The sequence below is a fragment of the Mustela nivalis genome (genome assembly GCF_964662115.1).
Source record: "Mustela nivalis genome assembly, chromosome: 11".
Taxonomy (NCBI): Eukaryota; Metazoa; Chordata; class Mammalia; order Carnivora; family Mustelidae; genus Mustela; species Mustela nivalis.
Window position 1 is genome coordinate 38,773,932 of NC_139030.1, and position 12,286 is coordinate 38,786,217.

At 38.0% G+C, this 12,286-nt stretch overlaps 1 protein-coding gene across 17 annotated transcripts in view; it reads right to left on the reverse strand.

Moving 5' to 3' along the window:
- The window catches only part of ITGA4 (integrin subunit alpha 4), a 220,344-nt gene that overhangs the window by 114,547 nt on the left and 93,511 nt on the right, over window positions 1-12,286 (reverse strand). The window contains exon 1 of one of the 17 annotated variants that reach the window (XM_082690225.1): window positions 8,225-8,327. The exons of 15 other annotated variants lie outside the window; for them this stretch is intronic. The gene's annotated coding sequence lies outside the window, so the exon portion shown is untranslated. Of the gene's footprint in view, window positions 1-8,224; window positions 8,328-12,286 lie in introns of those variants that run through there. One more of the 17 variants, XM_082690228.1, reaches the window with a different exon arrangement.

Consider the following 12,286-nt stretch of genomic DNA (forward strand, 5'->3'; position numbering starts at 1 on the left):
GACATGAGGCTTACAGGATTATCCACAAGATGGCTGCCATTCCTCAGATGATGTCTCCTTTGAATGATCTGAGCTTGATGCTTTTTAAATGCATATAATTTATAATTAATGCCTCATAAGCCATTTATCAAATTATATTATGTCACAAATATACATGGTAATATTTAAATGTGAGACAGTCATTCTTTACTGTACAATTCAATTCCAGTTTCCTGGGTCAATTAAATCTTTTGCTTAAACATATTAACTTCAGAAATATAGTTTTGTTGTTTGTTTTTTTTTTTTTTCAAAAAAGAAAACAGGTGGGTTTCTTAAACCAGGCTTCTCAGAAAAGTTCCTCATTTGGTTTTCTAATTATAAAGCACAGAAGGAAGGTTTGGTTTGAAGTTTTAATTTACCAGAGCTATACAGGATTAGTTTTTCTACATGCAATCCAGTATTTGACAGTTGTTAAATATTTGCTTTAACCGTGAATTTATTTTGAGTACAACACAATTGCACCTACTATCTCTGCATGACTCTTTTAGGAATTGGCATACACTCATAATATTTAAGTAGAACAATGAATGATTTAAAAATAGAAAATGCACAAATTACTGTACTCCCTTGGAAGCATATAAGCTTTGACAGAAAGTGGAATAAAGTGGTTGTGTAAAGAGCTTCAACATAATTTTTTTCAAAAAACCTTTTATTTTTATTAGCTTTAAATATATTTAGCTCTTTTAGTGCAATCTCCTTGGAACACACATTCAAAATCCAGTAATGTGTGTCAGGTCTATAATAATGGGCTGTAATTTTTCCCTTTTGAAATAATAGCAGGTTATTATTAATAATATATATTATATATGTGATTATAAAATATAGATTCATGTATTTTAAATTTATAGACATACACAGATTCATACACATGGCCTTATGTCTATATGTGTGTGTATATATATATATATACACACACACACACACACACACACATATGCATATGTGTATATACACAACCTAGATCTGGATATACATATATATACTTATTCTGGTCTTGGTATATAACACTATTAATACTTGTTGAAAAGTCGTGACAGATGCATTTTTCTTGCCCCGTTTCTTTTGTGACCAATGAGTAAATTAGGTGATGGAAAAAGGATACAGTAGGTTTCTGGTTAGAAATAAAGAAATAGTGCCTCCTGATGCCAAGAAAACAGGTATGATCAGTTGACTGAATATGAACTTGGTCACATTAACTTCATGATTTATATCAACTGTGACAACCATTCAGTCATTCACAGACATTTACTGAAGGTCCACTGTGTGTTAATCACTGTAGATAAAGTAAGATGTAGCATTTGTCCAGTCTGGAGCAGGCGTGTAACTGATCTAGTTATGTTCAATATTTGTATACTACCTGTGAAAATGATGTATATTTACACTGGAAATACTTTTTATGAACCAGTCTATGCTACTCCCAAGAATAAGAAGTTTTAGTAGTTTTAATTATAAATCACACTGCTTTTCATACATCACTCCTATTTGTATTGTCCTTTTAATCAAGAGCGTATCTTAGTAAACATTTGATTATCTGTATTTTATTTGAAGTTTTATAGACTGCTATTGCATTTCTCTGATCCTAAGGAAAAAAAGGGGCACTTGCAATCACCAATATACTATATTATATATAAAAGTAAAAACTCTCCATGTCTATGTACATGGGGTAAATTCTAGAAAAAACTCTGATAGTCCAGCTTTGGGGTTTTGTGTTGATTTCATATGTTTTTCCTCCTCAACCATTATAGATCATAGATGCTATACATATGACCAAACTCTTGAGTACTAAGCAATGAAAACTCTTCAAGCATGATTATTGCTTTGTTACCTTTCATAATCTGTAACAATCAATAATCTTCTGTAACTCATCAATAATCTTCTCTGATGATATACTTTCTAACCAGATCTAGTTAAATTAAAGCCAGATTGCTGTTTTCATATATTAATGAAAATGATCAAAACTCTGGCCTAAGGTTTTTTGTTGTTGTTGTTTTTGTTTAGGGAATATTTGAAATATATAAGAACTGTTATTAATCTTACTTATTATGACAATTAGTTTATAAAATTCCTAACTTTTTAAAAAAGCCAGTTACATGTTAATTAATTATTTTAAAAAGATTTTAATTTATTTATTTGAGAGAGAGAGAGTGCTCAAGCAGGAGCAGCAGGGAGGTGCAGGGAGAGGGAGAAGCAGATTCCCCCCTGAGCAGAGTCCAATACAGGGCTAGATCCCAGGACCCTGTGATCATGACTTGACCAAAGGCAGAAACAACCCACTGAGCCACCCAGGCAACCCCAGTTACATTTTAAATATCAAAGATTTGGTTATTCATTTATGTATTCACTAAAAACATTTCACAAGGTCCTCAGGAATTCAGTAATATTCCTACTACTTCAACACTAGCCACTGTATCATTAAAATAGAGTCAGGGCCTTATGGGGGTTCTAGTTGGCGGCTGTAATTATCAGGCCTGGCACGCTTATTCAAAGTAGAGATGTCTGGGCCCTAGTTCAGGATCTGGGATACAGACTAGGAAACTTCATTTTAAAGAAACCATTCCAGGTGATTCCGAAGCACATTCTCAAGTCTCTTTCTGATGAAGAGTGGTTTTTTTTTTTCCTTCAGTTTTTTATTTTTATTTTTTTTAAATTTTTTATTTTTTATAAACATATATTTTTGAAGAGTGTTTTTGAATACATCTTTTGAAATGTGTATCGGACTGTCATTCCTTTTCTTAAAATTATCCAACAGCTGCTCCCCGAGTTTAGAAAACGTTCAAACTCCTTGACATAGCTCCTGCCTTCCTGTCTAACCTCATTTGGCCAATTTTTCTCTAATTGGTCAATCTGTGATTTTATTGGCTTCTCTGCTCCCGAGAGGCAGCAGCCTCGTAGCGCGCTCGGGGCCTTTGCCTTTGCTGCTCCCTCTGCTCGAACTTCACCTCCCCCATACTTTCTCCTCATTTGGGCCTCAACTCAAATACTACCTCCTCAGTCCACTCTGGAGGACCACCCCAACTCTGGGATTCTCTATCCAGTGCTTCCAACAATTGCCTGATAAAACAAACTAGGGCCATGTGTAAAATAATGGATTTGTAGGACTCACCCAGGATGTCATCAATCAGCAATTCCCAGAGACAGGCTCAGGAATCTGTATTTTTAATAAGTCACCTGGGTGAGGGGCGCCTGGGTGGCTCAGTGGGTTAAGCCTCTGCCTTCGGCTCAGGTCATGATCTCAGGGTCCTGGGATCGAGCCCCACATCAGGCTCTCTGCTCAGCAGGGAGCCTGCTTCCCCCCTCTCTTTCTGCCTGCCTCTCTGCCTACTTGTGATCTCTGTCTGTCAAATAAAGAAAGAAAGAAAAAAAAATTATGTCACCTGGGTGAGTCATGATCAGGCAAATCTGGAAAACGGTACTATCAGGTGTCCTAATTATTACCACAGAGGCTATCACTGTCAAAAAAGAGCTTTGTGTGGGTGAAAGCAGGAGCTTTGGGTTGTTCCAAGCTCTGTTTCTTAGGAGTTGGACATGATCTGTTATCTTGTAGAAATGGTTCAATAACTATTTCTTGACTGAATTGATGATACATAAGTCTAGGGGAAGATCCAAGTCTGGTGTCTACATGGAAGTAACTGGAACTATGTTTTAGGGTTTAACCATTGTTGTTAAAGACGGAGTTTAATTTTTAAAGGTTGATGTGAAGTGATTTGAAACTTCTAGCAACAAAATTACTGTAGTTTGATACTAAAATAAAAGTCACTTTTCTCCTTTACATAGGCCTCTTGGTGGGACTTAAAAGGGCTCCATGTTGGGGATTTCTCCTATCATCACCATCTGGTCAAGAGGAAGCACTCGTGTCCTTTGTCATAATAAATTCTGGGAGTCCAGACCGTTTTCGACTCAGGGACTCAGCCTCTTCTTTGTGCTTGTCTGTCAGAGCAGCTGGTCTTTTAGACATTTCTAGGTGTGAGTCTGTGCTCCATGATTTGAGGGGACATAGGTCAAGATCACTGACTGGTCTTACCAAAGTCTCTGCAGCAGGCAGAAAAGAGAGGGTTGTATCAAAATGACTTGAGAAGGTCACAGCACAGAGAACAGTTTAGTGTGGGTACAGTGTGTGGTAATAGAGGAAGATCCAAGTAGCCAGAGGCCAGGACATACTGGGTTCTGTAAGCCAGATAAAGAAGTTTTTAAGTTGATGGGTTGGAGGGAGGAGGAAAAGGAAAAAACAAAAAAAGAGGAATCAGGGCTAACGCCTCAATATCATCAACTGAGTCCACCCTAGTCATTATAAAAACAAAGAAAAAGTAGAAAAGAGGAACCCTGACCTCTTATGAGGAGAAGTCATGTAGCTTGACATCAGGCAGATACTTTTCAGTACATGCCACTAAACTTTTACACAACATTTGGCTATATCAAGTTTTAATGCTCACTTTCTGAAAATCCAACATTTTAGCCAGTCATTTAAAATGCTGAAATTCCTGCCATTCGCAGTGCTCCTTTCTTTGCCACCATCCCGGTTGCTCTGGGTCAGAGGCTGCCTCATCGTGTGCTTGAATTTCAGCCAGGTTGAGAAGGTAAGGGCTTACAAATAGTCCTCTGTGCTTTAAAATGACCTAAACTGTGTAATGGTCAACAAATGACTCAAAGAGAAAAGTCAGGAACTTCATTCTAGAGTCTAGTCTCAAGTGTTGGGAGCTCAGAAGAGGGCTGTGAGTATCCTTGGAGCCCGTGTTCCCTCTGAAGCTGCACCTCGTGACCAGAACCATCAGTAAGAGGAGTGCAAATGTCTGTATTTGGTCAAGTGAACTGGAGGCTAGAGTCTGGAGGAAAGCCATGGAGAGAAAGGAAACAAGTTCAATTTGTACAAAGAAATGAAAGTGTGAGTAAAAAGGAAGTTGTAAGATTTCATGAGTTCCAGAAAGAATCTTTCTTTTCCCCTGGCTTGTCAGAATGTGGTAGAATGAGAAGCCTGGGACTACAGAAAAAACTCATGGGACCTGGAGAACCAATAGAAAGCAGAAATATTGGATGTTGAAACCCTTTCTTGGGCATTTGGGTCGCTGAGTGGGTTAAGCCTCTGCCTTCAGCCCAGGTCATGATCTCAGGGTCCTGGGATAGAGCCCTGCATTGGGTTCTCTGCTCAGTGGGAAGCCTGCTTCCCCCCGCTCCCCCTCTGCCTTCTCTGGCTACTTCTGATCTCTCTCTGTCAGATAAATAAATAAATAAAATCTTAAAAGAAAAAAAAAAAAAGAAAAGAAACCCTGTTTTGTGGCTAGGTGGTTAAGAGCATGGGCTCTGGAGCTCAACTGCCTGCTTCAAGACTATTTCTAATGAGTTGTGTCTCAATTTCTTAACCTGTGAATGGGAATGATAATGTTCCATAACTCTTAGCTTTCTAAGGATTCAATGCATATGTGCATATGTGCGTAGTTCTTAGAATACAGCCCACACTATGAAGCACACATAAACACAGTTATCAGAGACCCTTGGGATCCCACTCAAGGGTCTTCCCCAGGTACACTTGCCAAGATGACACTGATGGACAGCCTAGTTCCTTCCTCTTTTACACTTGTGATTTGTATATAGAAGGTCTATATATGTGATCTGAAAAGACTAGCATCTCTGAGACAGAACCAATCAAAAGCAAGACTCACACGGGATAGTGTTAATAAAATGAGAGGCTCAAATAGGATTATGTTAACCTGGGAGCACAGGGACAGACAGAAAAGGGAGGGAACAGCAAAGCAAGACAGTCTTGGATAGCCTGGTGAAAGCAAGCAGGAGAGAGCAAAGTTGAAGGAAAGAGGAGTCAAATTGTCAGGCTCAGGGTGAGAAGAATCATTTAAAACAGATGATAAGGCAGTCGCTAAATTAAATAGATAGATAGCTAGATAAGTGGATCTAGATAGATAAAGGACCCAACTCTTTTAAGAGCTACTGGTGAGTGAAAAGAATCAGTTTTGGTTACAGATGTAAATACGGGAGGAAAAGAGAAATGATGTGTTGAAACTGACAGACTGCTCACTTCAAAAAGATAAAGTGTGTTACAGTGTCACCCATGGAGAGAGAAGCCAGACCCTAGGGAAGTCAGTTCTAACCGTTCTCAAAAAAATTCATCGAGATTCAAAGGGTTAATGTGGAAATGGGTGTTATTAGTGACAGGAGGCTTTTGGTATTCTTCCTAATACCCAAGGCACAGACCAAACATGCTGCTCCAAGCATAAGGCTAAGACGGTAAATTTGAAAGAAATGGCTAGAAAATGTGTCTAGTAGTGTCTGCCACATCTTTGCGTGCTCAGTTTAAACTGATTCAAGTGAAAAATCCTGGCTGATCAGCTTTCACAGCTGCTTTGCCATAGGGAGCAGCTGCTGCTGGTGCCAAAAGGAATACTCACGTAGGATGCCAACAGGCGACAGGGTACAGACATCAGATTCAGAGGGCAGAAAGTGCTAAGCACAGTGGGAAATATGTTTCAGGTTTCTGAATTGGTACTTAAAAAAAATTTACTGTATTTTTTCTTTATTGAGGCATAATTGACATACATTATATTAGTTTCAGGTGTACAACATAATGATTTGATACTTGTGTATATTGTGAAATTATCACATTATCACCACAATAAGCCTAGTTAACATCCATCACCATCTGCACAGAATTTTTTTCTTGTGATAATTTTTAAGATTTATTTTCTTAGACACTTTTCATGCATTCAATACAGTAGTATTAACTAGAGTCACCACACTGTGTATTGCATTTCCATGACTTATGTTACCACTAGAAGTTTGTACCTTTTGACTCCTTTGCCCATCCCCAACGCCGAGCTTCTGGAAATTACCCATCTGTTCTCTGTATCTACAAGCTTGTTCTCATTCTTGTTCTTGTATAGATCCATACAAGTGACGTCACATAGTATTTGTCTTTCCCTGATTTATTTCATTTAGCATAATGCCCTCAAGTTTAAATTGGTACCTCTTCTAAAAGCCAAAGGTAGATAAGCAGATTTGGAGGAAGTATTTGTCAAGTACTTTTGTCAATAAGCCATAAGACACATCAGGCGTGACTGTTTCTCCTTGGTTCCACTGGAGCAAGAGTTTCCAGGATTAAGTTCCAGGACATGGTCAAGTGTAGGTAAAGCAATGTCATTAATAAAACTACATTCAGCAAAACAGGACTCACAATTTAACCAAGGACCATAGAAAACTGAAGGATGAACCAAAGAAGGGTTGGCCATTGTTGAAATCATAAAATTCTCAGGCTGTTGTTTTTATTATCAGCATGGCTGATAATATTTCAAGGTATCTAGATTTCCTGCCCAGGCATTTGAAACCAGAACTAGGTTTGGGAGTAGAGATGAATTTAAAAGAAAATGGGAACAGGTTAATAGTGGAAGTGGAGTTAGATATTTTGTGTTTAGGGAGGCTGAATTTTCCATATGAATGGGGAGAGAGATAAGGGAAGATCAAAAACATCACACTTAAACAGCAGGCAAAGAGAAAAATCTTCTATCAGAAGAGTAGATCTGCCAGTGGGAGGAAGGGTAGAGGCAGGAAAATGGAGGGCTGTGAGGGATGGCCTCCTGTGTGGGGGTGTCTAGAAACGTCCCCAAAGGCTAAAGGTGTGTAGGTGGAGAGAGTGTTCTGAAACAGCGGCTGAACTCACAGTTGAAGGATGCTCATTAAGGGGATGGAGTGCTTTGGGATCAAAGTCTGGAGCAAAGTCAGACTAGAAAGACATTCAAGAAAAAGTTACCAAGGATTCCTAAGATAGCAAGATCAAGAGGCAAAGATAAGGTAAAATATCAACATGCCATCCCATTCTTTTCAAAATTTTTATCCTTGGATTTAACTCTGCTTACTGAACTAAAGAATTTTAAAAATTAGCAAAGCTTTTAGAACTTCTCCTGACTAACCCAGGCTTTCTTTACTCTTCTCACCTCACAAATAGTAATATAAGAGGTGATTTTAAATACACATCATTTAGAAAAGATTAATGTGTTGTAAGAAGCAATTTGGTTAGCAGGAAACTGATTTTCTCTTTACTGGAATATCATCATCTTCATAAAGCATTCCAATTCCTTTTTTTTTTTTTTCTTTTAAGCTGAAGAAATATAGTCCATGTTGCAAAATGAGTCAAGATAATCTGAGTCTGAAAGTAGGAAGAAAAGGGCATAAATGGAGTATATACCCCAGGGGACCATAACGCAAGCCTTGCTGAGGTTACTAATTTCAGTTCACATAGGACCCAAGCATCTGGGGCCAAATTTGCCTAATAGCGGGAGGAAAGAAAACTGAAATGAAATATAGGAAAGTTAAAATTACATAAAAATGGATCAAAAACCCCTCCCATTTTGCCTAAGATTGAAGCACTGTCAAGGACTCCGCCTCATAAGCATTAAGAATGGTTTCTGAGGGGTACCTGGGTGGCTCAGTGGGTTAAGACTCTGCCTTCTGTTTAGGTCATGATCTTGGGGTCCTGGGATTGAGTCCCACATTGGGCGCTCTGCTCAGCCGGGAGCCTGCTTCCCCCTCTCTCTCTGCCTGCCTCTCTGCCTACTTGTGATCTCTGTCAAATAAATAAATAAAATCTTAAAAAAAAAAAAAAAAAGAACGGCTTCTGACTGATTCCACCCCATAAGGCTCAACATAAAACCTGACATCTTGTGCAGTTCCTACCCTCTGATTTTGTGATCTAAACTAAATAATGATTCCAAGATTCCTAAAATCAAAATCTACAATCTGATTCATGAATATTAAGTTTTAAGGTACTGGCAAATATTAGTTTCTATAGAATGAAAAATCTGTAGGACATTTTCTAAACCCCTGTGGAATGTATTGTCTCAGTAATCTGGAAAAACAAGGTGCTCCGACAAAAGGAACCAGATACTGTTTGCTCAAAATACTGTCCTGACTTGGGCGCCTGGGTGGCTCAGTCAGTTAAGCCTTTGGCTCAGGTCATGATCCCAGGGTCTTGGGATGGGGTTCCCCTTTGGGCCCCCTGCTCCATGGGGAGACTTCTTCTTCCTCTACCCCTCCTCCTGCAAGTGCTTTCTCTCTTTCCCCCACTCTCTCTTTTTTTTCTCTGTCAAATAAATAAAATTAAAAAAAAAAAAATACTGTCCTGACTTATGTTAAGACTTTCCATTAAAAAGTCAGTGTCAAATTGGTGAGAACATAACAGATTGCCAAAGTTCAGTTGTATTTTAAACACTGACTTTTAACATAATAAAAAAAATAAAGACACTGACTGTATTGACTTCATGAAGGAATTTTTCATAGGGAAGACTTACAGATGACTGAGGAATTACCGCTAATGTTAATTAAATGGGTGCATAGAAGTTTTTTTAACCAAACACAATCCCTCAATTTTTTTTTAAACAACAGGAAAAAATGTTACTTGCTCTAAAAGTTTCAGAATGTAAGCCCATATACTGGGAAGAAAAGTTTGCATACGGGGTTGTAAAAGCGGGATAAAAAGGTTTTAGAAGGACTTTGATCAAAGCAATACTATGAATCAGAACTGTCACATTTCAGATTTTTTTTTCATTATAATTCTTTGTATTTTTTTAAATATCAACTTCTACTGTATTTTGTTGATACTGGTATTTTATAATATCTATATTTATCTTCATCTTTTTCCCCCAAACTTCCACAGACACAAAGTCGGTATCTTTGTTCTGGAGAGAATGACTTAGAGCAGTGCTTCTCAAACTGTCTACACTGAAGATGTAGATTTTCTGATGTTTTGTTTTTGTTTTCAATTGTAGATCAATTCTATTATGTAACAGTGGAAATGATTTACTGGTAAAATGAAACTAATAAAGCAAAGGTGCATAGATACAAGCCACATTTTTATTATTAAAGTCAGTAGTTATTCTATTGTATCAAATTGCTGTAAATTTTTAAATGCTTACTCCCAATGTTTCTGTTCATGGATTGACACTGGTCCAGAGTTCACAATCTGAGTATTGGAGGGTTCAGATTAACCAAAACTATCATGATTACCCACAGTAGAGAACCACTGGAGTGATAGGGATCCTATCTTACTCTATATAGTAGCTACAGAAATAAATAATATCTTTTACTTATAATGGCATGCTTTCACTTCCCAAGTATTTGCATGTCCATGGTCCCATTTATCTCCAGGACATACTGCGGCAGGTAGTCAAAAGCTTATTATTTTATCATCAAGAGGCCAACATATCTTCATCATGGAAATGCATTTACTTAAGTGCACATGTTTTAGCCTACTGCTTGATAGTATTATGTTATAAAAATCTGGATAGAACATACCATATGCAAAAAAATAAAATAGAATAATTAAAAAAAAACCCACTGTATGAAAATTGCACAGTGAATTGAGTTACTGACCTTTTTATTCAATTTAGGAAACATTTATTGAATGTTTGTATGTGGTATGCACTGTCCTTGACTTCACATGTGGGGAATTTGAGAGGAAAATAAGATGTTCCTTGGCAGTCTGATAGGGCAGATGAGGCAAAACTAAGTGCTGTTATGACTTGAGAAGGAAAGGCTAATTTTGCTGGAGAAAGTAGCATTTGGTTTGGTCTTAACATAGAGTACCTGTTGAAGTTGATGTAAGGGAATTCTGCTGAAGAAGTAGAACAACAGGAACAAAGTCAGAGAATATGAAAACACAAGGGGAATCTACAAACCAGCTCATCCTAGCTGGCCTTTGCATATGTAAGGATATAAGGATGACTTCTGACAAACAGAGCTAGGACAATAGATGTGTGCTAAATCATGAAACAGTGAGCTAGGAAGCCTAGCTGTCTGGGTCCCACTGTTGTCTTACAGATACAACTGTATCACTGAGTGGAGTCTCTCTGCTCTCAACTCTACTCACCCTGACTTAACCCTTGATCACAATCCCCAGAATGCAGTCTGAACCATAGAAAGGGTAGCAAAAATAGATATTACAGAAGAGATGATGGGAAAACAAAAAAACATAATTCCATTAGGCAATACACAACAAAACTGACAAAAGTCATGATTAAACATGTATGTCCTGAAAAACTTACTAAAATTTTTACTGGCTACAAATATAATTCATTTTTAACTTCCCCTTTTATTTCCTAGTGCAGTTGAAAATCTCTCTCCATGCGCAATTTTGCATTTCCATATGCCTCATCCTATTCATTAGACAAAACACTATCATTAATATCATCTTCCTTAGAATCTACACAGAAAAGGTATGAATAATATTCAGATTTCTTTCTTTTTCTCTGATGTGAATGGTGACACACAGAGATATTCGTGACGTGATTGCTGGCATTGAAACAGCCATGTAGTGTAAGGGGTTAGGGACCAGTGGCAAGCAGAAGAACCTGCTTAAGAGTTAAGAAGCAAAGACAGAAACAAGGATGACAGAAAACACAAGGTATTTGAGAGACAGAAGCCACAATTCTGAGCACGATCTTCAGATCCACTTTTAGCCCCAGAGCTACTGAGACTCTTTTTCTTAGATATATGCACAGCGGTCCTTTATAGCTTTATGTCTCTTTTGTTTAATTTAGCTTTCATTAAAATGATTGTTTGATGATAAAGACACACTGTACTTCCTACCTGATTATAAAGGAAAATGAACATAATAACTGCATACATCACCTTCAAAAATGCCCAAGTGACATAGAGCATAACAAAGACCAGGTATTAATTGTCTCCAGAATAATCCAGGCTGATCTTTCTCTCCCTAGTCTTAAGGAAACAGAAGCTGGGCATATGTAGTTTTAGGCTGTAAAACATTTACCCTCAGAAATTAAAAGGGAAGTGATAAAGGAAAAGGAAAGACTCTGGAAAATAATTGCATCAGCGTGGTGGGTGTATATACTGCCTTGCAGTTCTCCACAATAACCCCCTTTTTGTGAGGTGGGAAAAAACCCCAATACTATAATAGGTATATTCATTCAGATAGGAGTTTAGAATTAAAGTAAAAGAGATTACTTTCTCCTCAAATAAAATAAAAAGGTAAGGCTGATGCATGTAAGATAAAAACCACAGAATCCTGACCCTGGAAATGGTCCCAGGCTTATAGGCTTAAGTATGGGAGATGGTGTGTGTACTCAGCATAGAGATCCTTTCCACCAGCCACACTTTACATTGTCCATATTGTCACCTTTGGCCATGAAGGACGCTAGCACATACAGCACCCTCAGGAAAGCATAATGGGGGCTCATCGACATACCGCCAAGAGAAGAGATAAAGTCACCAGCATGGGACAGAACAGGCT